The sequence below is a fragment of the Gymnogyps californianus genome, chromosome 5, assembly GCF_018139145.2.
Source record: "Gymnogyps californianus isolate 813 chromosome 5, ASM1813914v2, whole genome shotgun sequence".
Lineage (NCBI taxonomy): Eukaryota > Metazoa > Chordata > Aves > Accipitriformes > Cathartidae > Gymnogyps > Gymnogyps californianus.
The window spans coordinates 68,998,356-69,015,969 of record NC_059475.1 but is presented as its reverse complement, the minus strand read 5'-3'; positions in this window follow the sequence as shown (position 1 = coordinate 69,015,969).

Below are 17,614 nucleotides of genomic sequence, written 5' to 3'. Positions count from 1 at the left end.
CTGACTTGCCTGTCCTATTGAGGCAAACTGCTTTCATCTCAAGACAGCTGAAGACATCTAAATCTTAAAAGGATTTCTGATTCTTTCTGACATGCATGTAGCGGAGAAAGAAAATTTTATTTTTTTTTCTTTCCCAGTTTGTAGACTTCCGAAGGGGCAAGTTCCGTGCTAAGCTTTAATTGAGCTCGGTAATTTTGACATCTGAAAAATAGCCATTTTGAGGAAATCACGCATTGGTTTTTAGTTTTCCAAGACTGGACTGAACTCGTGCAAGTAGTTGCAGTCTTCGCCATCTGTCTCGGTAGCCGGTTGTTGCTGTAGTCCTGTAGGAAGGGAACTATGTTGGATGTCTGAAGCCCATTGAGTAACTACTAATGAGAGCGGGGAGGAGAGAGAGAGAGAGTATACGACTATGAATGTAAACTTCCATAATTAGTTCTTAAAGGGCAAGCAGCTCATTTGCCATATCACAGTTTGCAGATGTGACTGGCAAAAAAACCCACCCAGAACAAGTATTAGTATAAAAACTCAATCAAGTATTAATGCTGGGTGCAAAAAATGTTAAAGCAGCTGGTTCTTATTCAGCCTTAAGGATTAACTTCAGATTTCCTCAAGGAGTTAAACTCGATTGGGGAATTCTAGGAATGTATGCTACAAAACCAGAAGAAAATGGCTTTTTTTTTTGTTTTTTCTTTTTTTTCCAAGGATATGAGTTTTACATGAAATTGGGGGCGTTACACTACATTTCTGCAGTGTTGACTCTGCATGCTAAGTACATTGTATACGGAGCTCTTACCAAAGATGTATGGGAAGACAAAAATACTGAATTCACTTCTGAAATTGAATGCTTTGGACCACTTAAAAGTTCCTTTAGAATATGGTTCCAAAAGACTTATCTTGATGTGGGTTGCAAATGGGACTGAATGGGTTCTTGATGCTAGAAGACAGAGCATTGATTGACTAGAAGCCTTTGTAAGTTAAAGAGAGGCTACAAAAGCTTAATGTGGAATAACTCTGAATCTCAGCTCTCAAAAAGAGGAGGTGAGATTGGTTTTTTTTTTTCCCTCAAGGCTTTTTGCCATTGGAATATCATTGCTCTGTTTTCTAGCTTTTTTTTTTTTTTTTAAATTCTGTTGATGTAACTTAACAAATAGTGTGGTGGTATAAAGACTAGAAATACAAGAATATGGTTACTGTTTTCTTCTGGAGCATAAGTAAAATAGCCAAGCACAAAGTAAATGCCTAAACTGGAAAACTTGAAGCTCTATTAATGGTTCTTGAACTTTCTTAAATCTATTCTCAGTCAACATGAAAACTTCAATAACTTCATTTTTTGTCTAAGTTGATTTACTATGTTTTCTCTTCAAGTGCTGGGGCAGACTTCTTTGCTAGACTTTGCATTAAGTTGAATTCACAATTTTGTATTTCCTTAGTAACTTTGTTATTCTGTTTTTGTAGGTGAAAGGAAACTGATTATGCTTCTGAATTTTTTTAATGTCTTGGGCGGGGGGGGGGGGGGAGAAAAAGTTACTGAAACATGTGGCAGAGACGTCAAAAATAAATGGCCATTGCTACTGAACAAAATATAAAGGTTTCACTTTCAACATGTCCTTTATAGGTTGTAGCTGAACCTCACCACGAACTAGTGGCTATCGGGCAGTAAACATAGCCTGTAGGATAAAGTGGCAATCTGTAAGAAATCCTATGATTTAAAAACTAATCTGGAGTTTAAGTGCATCAATTTGTGTTCATGTGAATTTATGGAGTAAGTTTTGAATGGCGTTAATCGTGTCTGATGATAAGTGAATGAGTTTGTAGACTGTGATCTCCCTGACTAAAGTAAACAGGAATTTTGTGTTCTCAATATGGCTGTAGTGTTGGTAAAGAACTAATAAGCAGAAAATAAAGCAATTATACAGCGGAGCTCTCCTGGTATGTTACTTATATTTAATTATGGGAGAAACAGAAAGCGGCAATATGGTGCTGGAGTAGAGCATTCTGCCGACATAAAGAGGTCTCTGTTCTGTATCTCACAGTTTTGAAAGCCCGTCTGTAATTCCTTTGAGACTTAGATTAGCGACTATTTTTATAAGTGGAAAGGATGGTACTTCTTTAATACTCCCACTTGCAGCTAACAATCTTTAGCGAACTTTAGTGTCAGATTTATACTGCCTCGGTGCCAGCCTCACGTAACTCGGGAAGGTGACCAGCTCCGTGAGAGGGTTTCGGCGGGACTGTCGCTGAGCAGGAGGGTGCTGCTTCATGGAAGAAATTACTTGGTCGGAAAGGGAAGATATTAGGCCAGGGTAGAAAATGCGGCGATGGACAAAAGGGTCGCTGAGTGAATAGAGGTGCTTGTGGAGCGACAGATGTGAAGCTGGGACGTCTTTGGTGCCTGAACGGGACACGAGCGAGCCGATGAAAGGATTTGGGCAGGTGCAGCGGGGAATGCGTGGAGGGGGGGGGGCCGGCACCCGAGCAGCAGGCTGGGGTGCCTGCGGCAGGCTACGGTTACCGCAACAGCTGCCCTCCTGCGGGCCCGAGGGAAGGAAGGCAGCGACGTTAACGGGAGATCCCGGCCCGAACTGGGCTGTCGGGCTGCTGGGGCTTTGCTGACGGAGGGGGACGACGGAGGTTTCGAGGTAGTTCCCGGTACCGGCGGCTGCAGGTGTGAGGCCAGGCGGCAGCCGCTCGGAACCGTCGCCTTGTGGCAAAGCTTTCGGGAATCGCCAGGAAACGTTATTCAGCCAGGTGGGAGTAGCGGGGTGGCGGGGGCGGTGGGCTCAGCGCAGCTGCAATCCTCCGCAAAGCCTTTTTTCTTCCAGGGTATTTCGGCTAGGCTCTGTCTACCTGAATGTCAGTTAAGGGTGTGGCTGTGTAAATGAACTTACTCTGACTTAATTAAACTCCTTGGAGTTTGGAGACAAAGCTCCAGAAGAGTAAACTCGTGTCTCTTTCATTGTAGTACTTAGTCATTTTTCAAAATGTCAGCACTTATCGTTTTAAATCGGACCTTTGTTACAGCAGCAGTTAGCGTGACTCCCGAGAGCACCCTTCCCGAATCACGCTGTGACTCACGCTTCAGCAGGGCTTTTTTTTTCTTCTCCCTCCCCCCCCCCCCAGTCACAGGGCCGTGGTCCTCATGAACAGGGTTCGGAAAAAATGTGCCTGCCGTCCCTAATTGGAAATTAACCCTGCTAATACGATAGTCCTCCCAAAGGAATGTCTCTCGGTTTTAAAAAAAAAAAAAATGAGTTGCATCGTCAAAACAGCTGGCTGCAAGATCTGTGATAGTCGGTCGCGTGGCTGATGGACCTGAGCGTTATTTCCCTTGTCGCTGGGAACTGGGAACGGGAGAAGCGACTGCCAGGAGCGGAGAACTTGCTCTGGAGCGTGGAAGCAGCCTTGGTGTGGGCACCGTGACTCAGACTTCCCACTAACGCACGGTTGCGCTTCTTATCTTGGATTTGTTTCTAATATCTGTCCAGCCTGAAGGGCTCAGTATGTGGAATTGGAAATCACCTTGGCTTTGGCGCTTTCTGGAAAAAAAAAAAAAAACCAAAAACCCAAAGCTTTCCCCTCGCCTTGGGGGGAAGCGTCAGCTTTCAAGGGCTGTTGGTGAATTAGTGGCATCTCCACTTACTAACTCTGTTCCTCTTCTGATGTCCTAAGCACGACTCCGGCACCGACGCTGCCTCAAGTCTGTGTTTCAGAATTACGTCTAAGCAAAGGCTTTCAGGACTTCAGGCCGAGGTGGATGACTTGAACACCGCAATCCATCTCGCTTTCAAAATTTGGAGCACCGCGAAAAGCAGTGTAATTTTAGCCCTTGCTGTCAGTTCTGAAGGGGTGAAGCGGGTGAGTCAGAGCCCCGTGGTGCTCGGCAGCGAGGGGTGCGTCCCCGTCAAGTGCCGGGAGCTTGTGTGAAAGGCGGCTTTTTATAGACGGTGAACTGGGTATGTGGTGTATTGTCCAGGAAGTCGCTCTTCTCTTGCTTAAGAACAGGTATCTCTGGCCTCTTTTAAAAAAAAAAAAAAGAAAAAAAAAAAAAAAAAGAGAGGAGGGGAAAAAAAAAAGTCAAGATGTGAGTCATCTGCTGAGTTCTCCAGCCTCGGAGTCTCACAGCGGTTTTACAGGCTTAGGCTCTTGCTTCGCCTCAAGAGAAATGTTTCCCCTTCCAGATGATGCACTTCGCTCCTCTGTTACTGGTTTCTTTAGTTGTATTTTTTAGGACAGCATTAGTTAGAAAAAATACTTAAGCAGGATTTAATGGTGTTTTGTGAGAGATGGAAATTGATAACGCTTGGAAATTGGTAACGCTTGGAAATTGATAACACTTGAAACACTTTCCCCCCCCCCATAGCTGTATTCAGATGAGTGCAACCTTGAGGGGGAACCACCAGCAACTCCTGGCTCAGTACTGGTACCCCTTGTGCCCCAGCTGCCCTTCAGACTTGGTGAAAACTCACTCACTGGTTAAAAAGAGGAGGAAGGCGAGGTGTAGATAACAAGCTGAACTCCTGAACTTGTTTCTGTGTCTGTGCCTAGAATGGATTCCTTGTTTGAAATATAATGGGGGTAACGCTGCCTGGGCCAGGCGCCGGCTTCATCCCGAAGTTTCTTTCTCACAGGGCGGGAGGGGAGGGAGGGTTTTCTCTCTCATCGTTGCGGGAGATGAAAACTTGTGGAAAGCCGCGGCAAAACGCTGCGTTGCGCGCTGACGGTTGTTTGGCTGTGTTATGGGGGTGGCACTCTTAATTCACATTTCGGGGTGGCGGGGGGGAAAAGTGAAAGACCTCCGGACAGCTCACGCTGCACTCGGCTGTCCGACACCAGCCCTCAGCCTCTGCGGTTACAGGAGAGTAGGACGGATGGGGTGGGCTGGCTGGCAGACCTCAGTAGCGAGGGAAGCGTTTTCCCAGGCTTAATTAGAACTATTTGAGAAGACTGTATTGCTCTTCCCGTGCCCGAGCTGCGGCGATGCTTGTCCCCAAGCCCAAGGGTCCATCAGAGGAAGGTACATCGTGGGGAAAGGGGCAGGCGGCCAGCCTCCAGCACCCGCCTGGATCGTCGCTGCTGGGGACGGAGAGGAATGGAGGAAAGCATCCAGGGCCGCCGCCAGCCCCGAAATACCTCTGGCGTTCATTTGAAGCTGGTATTCAAAGAACAAACTCGTTACATGAAGGGCGGGAGTTATATGGGTTTGCAGCGCTGGGGTAAGGCTGCAAGGTGGAACCGACACCGGTGCCGGCGCCTGGTGCTGACCGCTTCTCACTTGGAAGTAACGTTTGCTTCGCATACTTTCTCAGAAGGAGACTTTGCACTTTGCGAGCGTGGAATGTGGGATTGCGTAGTCCTCGTGCCGTTAATATTTGCTATTTTTGCTCTGAGGAGCTTTCTACGTTTTCCTTTCGAAAACGGGGGGGGGGGCTGTTGTGGAGCGCTAACCCCGTGGCTGTTAACTTCCAGCTGCCGTCCATCAGCGGACCGAGGTGCGCTCGTGCAGTTATCCCATTAGCTTAACATCTGCCAGAACGCCCTTTCCCCACAGGGGCTGGATTAGTCTGGAACTGACCCAGCTCTCCGGGAAGCTTTTCCTATCACGTACTTGTGGCTTTCAATCTGCTGCCCTAACTGTAACCGAACCCAACGCCCGTCTCTCACCGTAGAGCGGGAAGCTTTTGCAAGCAAAGCAGTGATTTGGTTCTACCTTTCCCTCCGAAGCAAGTCTGTCTGTTTAAGTGTTCAAATTACATCCTATATGTCACGTAGATACGCGTGTTTTCGATCTAAAGGGTTGTTTTGGCTGCGATGACCTGCGCTGGACGGGTTTTCACGTCAGCACCCAAAATAAAAGCATTTCAAGGGGGAGGCGAGGGGCAGCAGCAGGACAGACGCTGCTGGTGTGCTTGATTTCTTCTTGCTGCCTGACACAAAGGGTCGGGACAAAATTCCCCAGCACCTGCTAGCTGGAAGATGAGCCAAGCTCAGCAAGGGCCGATGTGAAAGTTGCTGGCGTCCGGCGCTGCATTGTGGAAGGCGTTGAATCGCTGCCAACGAGCTGTCCCTGGATCTCGTTCTGGCTCATCTTACAACCTTGGACTAAATGAATTCAAAGTCCTCCAGCCCTTGCCTCCAAGCATCTTGAGTATGTGGCGTCTGTGAGCCAGGGTCACCGCCGGCCGGGCTGGGACGCTGCTGCCCGGGCGCTGGCGATGCTCCTGGGCTGCTCCTGCCGGTCTCCCGCGGCTGCAAAGGCACCTTTTTTTGCCTCAGACTTGCTTCTGGCCACTGTGCTGCAGCTTTCTGGTCCTCTTTAGGGAGGGGTGGGAATATTTCAGACCAGGGTAGTGATATGTTCTCCCTTAAGTAATGCTGTCTGCAGCCTTGCAGCTGCAATCTCAGCTCCTGCCTTACCTGTTTGGCTGAGACCTAATAAAGAAATGATCTTCTGCATTTTCCCCTTGATACGAAGTTACACTCTTAAACACAGTACCAAAGCTTCCCCACTTTTGTTTCCATCTTGGACCTTATTAATGGCTTACAAAGAGGGATGCATCTCCCCACGAGGATGAACTACGGCTTTTCACCTTGTTTGAAGTTGCACATGGGTTTCCTTCAACCAAGGCCTCCAGGTCATAGCCTGAAAAACCCCTTACTCCAACACTACGCTTGCTTTTGCTCATGGTTGCCTCTTTACCATGCCAGTATCCCCCCAGCCCTGCTGTGCCGTGGCCGTGCCATGGAGGAGAAGGGACTCCACGGCTTCTCCTTCCCCTCTTTCACACACTCCAGCGGCTCCCAGTCCTCCCGGAAACGCTCCAAGTAGTGAAACTGGTTAATCACGTTGACGCTGGAGGAGTGCTGGCATCCGAGCGGGATCTGTGGATTAACTCGTTCCGCCCAGTGTTTGCCAACTTCTCGGCAGCCTGATGCATTATTCAGCAGCCGGGCTGCTTTCGGGCCTTCGGAGAAACTGGAGCTTCCCAACACTTGAGGGTTTTATGAATTGACGTCTCTCCTCCGAAGCTCGCAGCTTCCTCCTCTCTTGGATTGCTAATGAACCGCAGGCTGCTTAACGCCGAGACCCGGAATATTTCGCTGCCGGTTCCCGTAGTCTGGAGAGGAGGCTTATGGCGAGCAGGCTTACTCCTGAGCTCTAACCCACCTCCCAGCGACTGCCTTTAAAAAAGAAAGTGCTATTTAAGGCATCGGATCCGTGGACGAGTTTAACATCTGCCAACTCCCCGGCATCCTCAGGTTGCCAAAAATGTGCGCCGCGGCACCAAGGAAGGCTCTGGGACAGCCACGCCGCAGCTGCGTGGGTACGAACCAGCCTGCTTACAAACTTGCAGTTCAAGCCGGGGCGCTTGCAGATGACAGATAGCGAGGGCGAGGTGACTAATGAAGAATAAATATCCTGTTGCACCCTCCTCGTAGGCAGCGATGTCTCAACACACCGATGGCAGATACGGGGAGGTGGGAAACGGCTGGCTCCATCAGCCCTGGTTTTCTTTTGCCTCCAGGTGTAGGAGAAAATGGGGAGAGGCAGAAGCTGTCATCGCTGGGATGAGGGGGGGAGGCAGGGGGATGGAGGAGAGGATGGGGGCTGCGTGGAGGGTGGTGGGGACGGGAGGGTGACAGGTACCGGGCAGAGAGGCAGAGCAGTGCCTGGGGGGAGGCTCTTTCTTCCTCAAACGCGTTTGTTTCCGTTGGTTCCAATGGCAAAACCTGGGTTGCTGCATCCTTTCCCATCCTGCGATGACGCTTCTGAGTTTCTGCCAGTGGAAGGCATTTGCAGGGCTATCAGATCCGAGACGACAATTTTCCATCTTCTCTGCTTTTTTTTTTCAAGGTACTGCAGAGTTGTTGTTCCCCGTTTTGGAAAGATAATTGAAATTATGCAAATGCTGGCGCGGCACCGGTGAGGGACTGCTGCGCTTAACGCCCCGGCGTAGTGCCGCTCCGACGTGAAGCTGGTTTAGCACGAAAGCCCCGCGCCGGTCGGGGGGAGGCTGGGGGCTCAGCCCCGCTCCTGCCGCAGCTCCTGGTCCCACCGGCGCCTGCGTCGCCCATCTGACCCCGCTCCGCTGATGCTCAGAGCAAAGCGCAGAGCTCGCCGCATTCGTGCCAAAACACCCAACGCTTGGAGCTGCGACACCGTTGCTCGGCCACCCTGGTGTTGCCAAAAGCCGTGGTGGTCGGGGTCCGGGGCTGTTTTGGGGGTGCGGGGTGGCCGAGCTTGTGCAATGCTGACTCCGGGGGGGCTGTTCGGTGAGAGTGGAAGCTGGAGCACTGAGGCTTGAGGGACCAGAGCAAAACTCTCCCCGCGAGGCTGCTCTTTGGGTTGCAACCCTGCCGCCTTCCAGAAACCCCACCCTGCCCCGCTACGTGGTGGGGGTACGAGCGTGGGGACTGTGCCTGGATCCAGTTATGGTTCAGACCTGGGATATGGTTCGGGCATTGCCCTGCTGACCTGGCCCCGGGAGGGAGCGAGCGAGCCCCGGCTGGGTGAGGTGCTCTCGGCCACCCTTCGGCTGGGCAGCACCGAAGGTGCGCGGTGCTTTGCACCTCAGCCGCGATGGTCAGCGGCAGGAGAGGCGACTAATAAAGTCGAGGCGCGTGGGAGAAGCTGGTTCGGTGGCATCTTGATAGCGCTCTTGGAGCGGGATCCTGGGAGGGGCTGCCGATGCAAAGGCAGGCCCTCGTGGGGTGCAAAGTCCTTCCGCAGAGAGATTTGCAAGAGGGAGGAAGAGGATTTTGCCAAAATAAAAGAGCTTTCCCCCCCCACACCCATCTAGGCCTTTCCAACCGCGCGTCCCTCAGCGGTTCCTCTTTTAGCACCACGTCTCCTTAAAAAAAAAAGTGACGACTGCAGCTTTTCTGGAGGCTGCAGCGCTCTCGCATCGGTTAATGCACAGCTTTTCCCCGGCCTCCTTCCCGCTGCTGTTCTTAGGCTGAATGCAATCTTTTCCGGTCTGATCGCATGGCCAAGGAATGTATGTGCATATACAGTGTGTGTCTGGAGTAAGTTAAGTGCCAACAGCGAGGCTTTCGCGAGCAGCACGGAGGAAAAAATGATGCCCAAGTTGCTGCTTCCCCAGTTCCCTTTGGGTTTGGGACGTCGATCTGGGCTGCTCCGTCCCGACGTCGGCGTCTCCGCCTGCGTCGCGGGTGCACGGCGGTGATTTCTGCCTCTCCACGGTCAATAAAATCTTTGCCAAGTGGAACAAAAATATTAAATCTGGTTGGCTTGGAAGGTAATGCCAGCTAATAAATAAACGGGGTTCAAAAAAAAAAAAAACCCCGGGTGATCCCGTGTCGCAAACAAGCACGTCATTCGGCGCTCCCTGCGAGACACTGCGGGAGGGTGCGGAGGGTGACGATAGTAATTAAGAAAGCAATTAATGCTAGACGTGAAGCTGCTTTCCAAAGACACAAGGAAATCCAGACTACAGCTGTGCTGGCATTGCTTGGCCTGGCAAAGACCCTGCCCGTGCTGGAAGGAGGGGGTTTGCACGTGGCGCGTTCATTTGCGGGCTCCCGGTCCATATTCCGGGGGGAAGCACCAGATCGGGGGCTCGGCATTCCCCAGCGGCTCCAAAACTTCTCCATCAGCTTTGGTGGGATCTGTGCTGCCCGCTCCCTCCCACCAAAATGTGGCTGGAAAATGCCAGCTGGGGCGGAGGAGCGGGAGGACCAGCAGCTCTTCCCTGCTGCCAGGGCCGGGTGATCCAGAGCAGCGGCGCGAGCTCCCCGAGCATCTTTCCACGCCAGCTGCTTTGTCAGCTTGGAACTCTTGGAAAAAAAGAGCGGGATGATGTTTCTGTAGCAGAGCCAACATCTAACGCGCTCGACTTGGCCGCGGTGTGCTCGGGGGGGCCTCGGTCAGGCACAGCGCTGGATGCAAAATGCCTTTCAATGTAGATCTAAATTAGATCTAAATCTAATTCTGCACTCTGTGGGTGAGCTCACCCACCCCCTGCTCCGCACTGCCGGCGGTGAACCGTCACGCTGCTGGAGACGGCCACTGGAGCCCGGTACAGCACCACCAGCGTTGCTTTTGCCAAAAAGCATGTCGGAGGGTCTCCGTGCATCCCCAACCCAAGCCAGTCCCTGTGGTGACAAATGAAACCAGGGGGGAGAGCGGCTGGGAAAGCCAGCGGCAGGGTAGCCGGGAGGGGATACGGCAGGGGGGGGACCCCTTCTGCACCCACTCCTGCCCGTGGGTGTCCGTCTGGTTTTTATATTCACATCTCCCAACCTAATGTCCCGCTGGCAACAACATGCAAAGATGAAAGCCGCCCAAATGCTGCTTTCTGCCTTTGCACGCTGTAGGTGAAAGCGAAAAAAACCCCAATGACTGCTGCTAGCTTTAATTGCAAAGGTTTATATATATACATATATATATAAAAATAAATTGCAAAGGTTTATCTATATTGATGTTTGATGGATCCCCAGCTAAAAGCATCCCCTTCTTGGGACGATTAACCACTGCCGGTGTCTGCAGGGAAGCTGGTACTGGCTAAAACCCCGGAGGTGATGGGGACGTTGTGAGTTGCAAAGCCCAACCTGGTCCTGCACGGATTTCCCAAACCTGGGGCTGGTGAAGCCTGTTTGGACCCGGTGTTTTACTCTGGGGCAAAAATCTTTGCGCTCAAGCCACAGCACCCCCTTTTTTGCTTAAGCTAAAGCCCCTTTATGCTGCTAGATGGCTGCTGGGGGGGGGGTCACGGCAAGGAAAAAGGGCTCTGACGTGGCTCCTGGTGCTGTCGGGTGATTTTTGGGGCAGACACACCATCCTCGCTCGGGTTGTGGGAGATTCAGGGACTGGATCTGGGCGCTTCTGCCCTTTCTTTATGTGAGTGTGAAGCCTTGGGAGCAACCCCCCCCCATCTCAGCAGCCCTGTCTTCCTGGCACCAGCCCCCATCTTCCCAAAATATCCCCTCCACAAAGCTCTCACAGCTCAGACTGCCCCGACAGCGTTCGCAGGGCGTTGCCTGCAGGCCTTTCCACTGAATTATATATAACACTTGGGTTTGGGGTTTGGTTTTGTTTTTTTTTTTTTGGAAGGAAATCTGTTGCCAAGCAATGGAGCTGTGGCCCTGCTTTCTCCTCCCAAACCAAGACCTAAAAGCGCGTGCACGTCTGCAAATATCTGACACGTCTGAAATGGGGTCGCAGGAGGCTGGATCAGAGGTATCTGGTGGAAAAGCCGCTGGTGGGGTGGGGAGAAGGTTTCCCTTTCGTTTTCCAGAGGCTGCAAAGTTGGAAATGGAGAGTTGTTTGATCCCGGAGGCTGCAAAAGGTATGGGGGGATCCTGAGAAACACTAAGGGGTCCCACGGGGAGGCAGCAGCGAGCTCTCCCCATGGTTTTACACCCGGCATGTGTACAGTCTCCTGGACAGCACGTCGTGTAAAAAACATTGGGGTTTTCCCCCAAAAGAAGGGTGCTGCGATGCGTGGACCAGCCCCAGCACAGAGCTGTTGTGTGGGGGGGGTGTCAAATCTCGGCGCCACGAAGCCAGAGAGCGAACATCGGTGCCCGCAATCGCGCCGCTCCTCAATCAACGGCGCCCACGCGACGCCGGCGGATGTAGATTAACGAGAGGGTCAATATTGACCCGGGTCCCGCAGTTGGGAGGCTGACAGTGCCCGTTTCCCTCCTTGGGAAAGCTCTTGTGGGAACGACAGCACCGATCCCGTGATTGACTTTGGCCCCGGTGCCGACGAGCATCGCCCTGGGCGGAGAAGGAGGGGGGGGGGGCATGGTTTCGCTTCAGGCACAGCCAGGCTGACACCCCAAAACACAACGGCAGGACGGTTTCACCTCCCAGCAAACCGGCGGGATACCAAGCTTTCCTGATTTTTTCCCCAGCTGGTTCAGCTTTGGAGGGAAATCACACCGGCGTGCTTTCCTCATTAACCACCATCATATTTTCCAGACAGAGCCTCGCTGTGCAACGCTGTAAATTCTGCTCCTTTCTCAGCTGAGGTTGCTTAAGGAGCTTTGATTTGGTGTGTCAGCAAGCCCCCATTTCCCATCCCGAGCCTTCAGAGACACCGGGATGTCCCGTCCCCCACTGCCACCCGTGTCCCTCCCCACATCTTCCATCTCTCGAATGTGTCTTACACATAACGTGCAGCTAAAATGAAAGCAAGAAGGTTGGCCGGTGCCGGTAGCGCCTGCGGGATGCGGCTCTGCAAACTCCCCATACCCGGGGCAGGCTCCGATCGGAGCCAGAAAGATGTTTAGCCCAGGAGCAAACCCCGATTTCGGCACAAGGATCAGCCGACGGTGCCGAGGGTTTCACCAGCCCGGGTGTGTGCACGAAGGCAGGCTGTGATTTGCATCGCCAGATCACAAGTTGCTTTTAAAGGATGTGACCTAATTAAGTTTCGGCTCTTTTCAATATGATTTTCATACTCACACGGCTTTTTTTGACCTGTGTAACCAGCCGTCCCGGCAGGGATGTTTCGGGCTTGGAAATGGAAGAGGAGAAAACATCTAAATTCCCCCTGGGAGCGGCTGCGGAGGCGAACTCCAGGGTCTCTCCAAAGCCCCTCTCTGCTCCCAAATTTCACTCCCCATCGTGAAGCCGACGGGCTCACGGGGCTCTCCCCATCCCTGCAAAACAGGGGGGGCTCTGCAAAGACTCACCCAGAGATGGGCTCAGTGGGTGAGGACTCCCGGGGCTGGCAGCAAGCGCTTTTCTTCCCAAAACCAGCTGATTTGCACAAGAGAAGTTTGCTTCGCAATAAGGATTTATTATTATTATTATTATTATTATTCCACTAATTTTAGTGCTTAGGGCCAAAAAAAGGAGGTTTCTCGCTGCACCGTGCTCCCTCCCCATCCCAAATCCCACCCCGACCTTCGCCGTCGGCCCAGCGATGGGCTCGGTCCAAAGCTGGTCGACCACAGGCTGCGAGAGCTGGAAAAATAAATCACTTCGGTGGATGCAGCGACGTGTGACGGATTGCAAACCAGAGCAAGCGTTTCGCATCCCAGTTCCCACGGCTCGTGGTGCAGAGGGGGACCCGGTTCTCCTACATTCTCCTAAATCCGGCCGTTCGGATTTTTTTAGGGCACGCCGGGAAGAAGGGTGGGAGAAGCTGGGGTGAACTGGACCAAGCATCCTTCCCAGGGCTCAGTGTTGGGTCTTACACAAGATGCTCCAGCCAAGACGGGTCCCATGAGACCCCATTAACCCCATCAGGGCTCCTAAGCACAAGGCGAAGCCAACCATCCCTTGCAACCAGACCTCCCCAGGAGTCTTTTAAACCCCAGCAAATATTGTTTTGAGTCTTAATTTTCCCCGCAGGGATGTCCAGGGAGGGCCTGTTCACCAGTGAGGGCAATACGTGTCCCCGAGGAGGGCATCCCGAGTATTTTTTTGGCTGGATGAGCAGAATCCCCTGCGTTTCCCTGTTGCTATGGCAAGGGTGAAAGCCCGGGATTTTTGTGCATGGGTTGGTAAATCGAGCCCGTTCTGCACGGCTGATTTGCCCTCCAATTAAGGGCATTCTTCACTTCCCCTCGCAATTAGCATAAAGAAAACCAATTAACTCCTGCACGGTGGATGCCGAGCGCCTCTTTCCGCAGCGTAAAACCCTGCCACTGTCCTGCGTTTCGATACAGCCAAAAACCTGTTGACGAAAGACATTTGCCGGGCTGAAAGCAGACCCCACGCTGATGCCTGGTGCACGCCGGCGTGTGACACCGCGGCCACGTGTTGCAGCCCGGTCCCTATGGGAGCACCCGGTTTTGCCCCCGGTGAATCACGCTCTTGGCTTTGCCGAACCCCTCTGACGTTGGGGTTGGGCTGAGAACTGAGGATTTGGGTGTCAAAGGAGATTTCTTGAAGCTTCCCGGCCATCCTTGGGCATGCCGGCTCCTGCGTCTCCCCTCTGACAGCCCTTCCCGGGCTGTGCCGGCCACGGGGCGATGCCACGCCGCAGCGTTCGCTTTGCCGAGCACCCGGAGCAAACCGGCGGCAGGTACGAAGGGCACCTCTGCTTCCCCCTGATACCCTCTGCCACTCGTCCTCCTTTTTTTTTACGGTTGAAGCCGGCTGGGAGCGAGGTGCGGGCTCGGCCGCGGGGATTTATCCGTCCCACCGCCGCTCTCGCGGCGTGCACACCCGGCAGCTACACCCGTAATCCCCGCCATGAGGTGCGGCAGGTATTACCTGTTCCCGGACTGCTCGAACTTGCCCTGCACAGCTCGGGCTGTCCCAAGCAGCTCCCTGGCTCCCCCAGGCCCCCCCAAGATGAATTTGGCTCTTGCACGGCCAGCGTGCCGGCTGCTGCTTCTCCTGCCGGCAGCAGCTTTGCCACCCCGGACAGCGGGATGGTGGCAGCAGGGACGAGCCGTGCTCTCTCTCCGGTCTCCCAAAATAAATACGGGAGGACCTTCCTGGTGGGAGAAGACGGCGGTGCCCCGCGGAGATAAGGGGTGACCGGCGACACGGTCTGACCTGGTTCCCGCAGCACCGCCGAGTCCCCGGGATCTGCCCCCGGGATTCCCCGTCACTGCCACAACACGTTGAATTTGCCTGAGTGATGCTTCATTTCAGGGGACGCCCCGGGTGGCCCCGGCCAGCCTCTGAGCAGCGAGGTGACTTGGTGACTTCCAGCTACCATACTACATCACTCTCTCGGCTCCACCGGCTTCTCCTGAATTTCGGTTTTCCGGAGGAGCGGCCGTGCTCGGGTTGGTTTATCAGCTCCCGGCTGACCCGGAGCAGAGCCGATGTTCTCCCCAAGCCCGGCATTGCCCAAAATCCCAAGTGCCGGCACCGCCATGCTCCCGCTGAGGGATGCGTCCTGGGTGGCGGGACAGGCGGCTGCCCATCATCTTCCCCCTCCACAGCAAACCCCAAAACGGTCCCGGGGGGGGGGTCTCGGGCCCCCCATGCCATGGCTCAGGGCGTTTGCTTTCCTCAGGCGAGTTTATCTCATCCGGCACCGGTCACGGAGCAAACTCCCTGCCTTGCTCAAGAGGAAACGAAACAACCACCGTTAACGACAGGCGGCCACGTGCAGCCCCCTCCCTTTGGCACAGCTTTGGGGGGGGGGCTTATCCATGCCATGCATCAAAAACTGCAGCAGCTATTTGGTTTTGAGGTTTTTTGGGCTATTTTAACGCTAATTAGGTGTTCGTGTACAGCGTATTGGGCAAATCCTGGGTCCGGAGGGCTGCATGCCCCCCCCCCAGGTTGGGTTGTCCTGATGGCTTTGCTGCAAGCTCGGCAGCAGGATGGCCAATATCCAGAGGATTTGAGGAGCTAATTTCCCACTCATTTCCATGGAAATGAGGCGTTTCAGCTGCTCTGGCAGAGCGGGAGCCCCATGGCAGGGCAGGGGTGTCAGAGGAGCCCCCCCGTGATGCCCCTCTCCCTGCGTGGGGCTGGAGCTGGCACCCACAGTCCCTTTATGGTGCATTTTTTGGTGTTACCCCTCACAGGGAGCCTCCGAGCTGCTCTTTGTCAGCAAGAAATGGGAGCAAAAAGCACAGCCCCTTCCCAAGAGCTGCTCATCCCTTCGCCTCGGCTCGGGGTCCCCGTTTGCTTTAGAGACCCCTGGTCTCAGGAAGGGCAGGATCCGACCCTGCGGGTACTGTCAACACCAGCAGCTAAACACGCTCAAAAAGGGCTGCATGGAGGATATGTCTGGCTGCTATTAAATACCTCAGGACATCACCAGGAAAGGACGACTCCATGGTTTGCTAGCGGCTATCGAGTGGGTTTCAGGAGCTGCCGATCTGTTTGGGGAGTGCATGGCGGGGGACACGGCCCCTTCCCATCGCTCGGCGGCAGACAGAGCAGCCTCCTTCGTGCAAAGGTGCCCGGAGCATCCTTCATCCCCGGCACCGAGCCCGCAGCACGAGCAGAGCCCAGAGGTTTGTGCATGGAGGGGGTGAACCCCGCGGCCCCTTCTCGCCGAGGGCCACCCGCGACGCCGCGACAAGCGATTACACCGACCGTCCTGAATACGACATCAAACCCCGTCTGTCAGCCCCCACCAATAATCCCCCGGGGACAAAAGACCCCAAGGGCAGCTCCTGCCCCCGCCAGTAATTCCTCCCCTGCGCCCTAATCCCCGGCCCTTCTGTCGCAGCGGCCAAATCCAATTAACCGTGCAACGATCGTGCTCCACCCTCCCGGCCCGGCGGGTGTTCAAACAGAGCCGGCAGCCGGTGGGCACGTGGGGACCCTCCGTGGGGTCCCTCGGGGATGGGCGCCGCGGGTTGGAGAGGAGCATCCCTGCCCTTTGGTGGGGTTTATTCCCCCCAAAAAAGGACCTTCTGATAGCCAAGAGGTGTGTCCGGGCAAGGTGTAGCCCCTGGCGTGAGGGAAGGGAGGTGGTCTGGGACTCGTGGCCGTCGCTCTGCTTGGAGTGACCCTTTTTTCCCATTTTTCCCAGTTGGCTTGGCCGCGGCACCGGCTTCCAAGGCACCGCTCCAAACAGCAGCGGTACGGCAGCCAGCACACCCACACGGGTCCGACTCAGCCTCCGAGACCCGACAGCCATTTGCACAGGGTTTGCCATGAGCCTCCAAGCTCCGTTTCACACATCTGGTTGCAGAGGAAGATGCTCCGGTCCTCCACCGACCCGGCACAGGGGACAGCTCGGGGTGGGAAGGATGCTCTCCGACCCAGCCGTGCTCCCAAGGCCGCCGACGGCTTTTACCATGATCTGATTTGCAAAAAAAAAACCCAAAAAACCTCATGATGGAGGTACTGCAAATGCAGGACGGCTCCGACGAACCCCCACCAGGAACAGGGTGCAGCCAAATAAACAGCCTAAATGTTTGTATTTGCAGGCTTTGCCGGAGCAGTGACGTGGATGAACTCGAGCTGCAAGATCGGGACGTGAAATCACATATTTTTGGGACGGCCGAAGCTCGTGGGACAGAAAGGAGGAGCGGTGCAAGGGGAACTGGAGGACACAAAAGGCAGCGCAGTGCTGGGAAGGGGGTTTGGTGGGGACCACCAAGGACAGGCCACTGGGGAGACGGTGCCTTTCCGGGCATAGACTGGGGGAAAAGGTGCGTAAATGATGGTTGGCCCCAGGCAGCTGCCCAAGCGCTGGGCAGCACCTTAAATCAAGCGGAGAAATGCGTGGAGGTGGAGACTGAGTCCAGGGGGATGAGGTTGGACCCGGCCAGGGGACGGCTGAGGACGGCGCGTCGGCCATCGGCAGCTGCTCCAAAACCTGAGCTAATATTTAGCTTTGGACTTTGCCAAGTTGTCCAAGGGGCAAAGGAGGACGAGGGCAGGAGACCCATGCGGTGGCTGCGAGCCGGCGCAGTGCCCGGGGCCAGGGCTCCTGCACGAGCTCCGGCTCAGAGGGGTGTGATTTCTGGGTGTAATTTCTACCGGTTTGGTCCCGGTGCAGCAGGAGGACATTTGCTGACAAGGCCTTGCTGACAAGCTCCCCCGTTTAGCTCAGCTCTTCATGTGACACTCAGCCCTTCCTGATTTATCTTATTCCCGGCACGCCGGGCTCCAGAGGGGCGTTCACAAGGGCTGCGCTAAGGGGACATCATCGTGGAAAGGGCGAGGAGCCTGGTGGCATCGCTGACAAGGCTGCAAACGTGTCCCCAG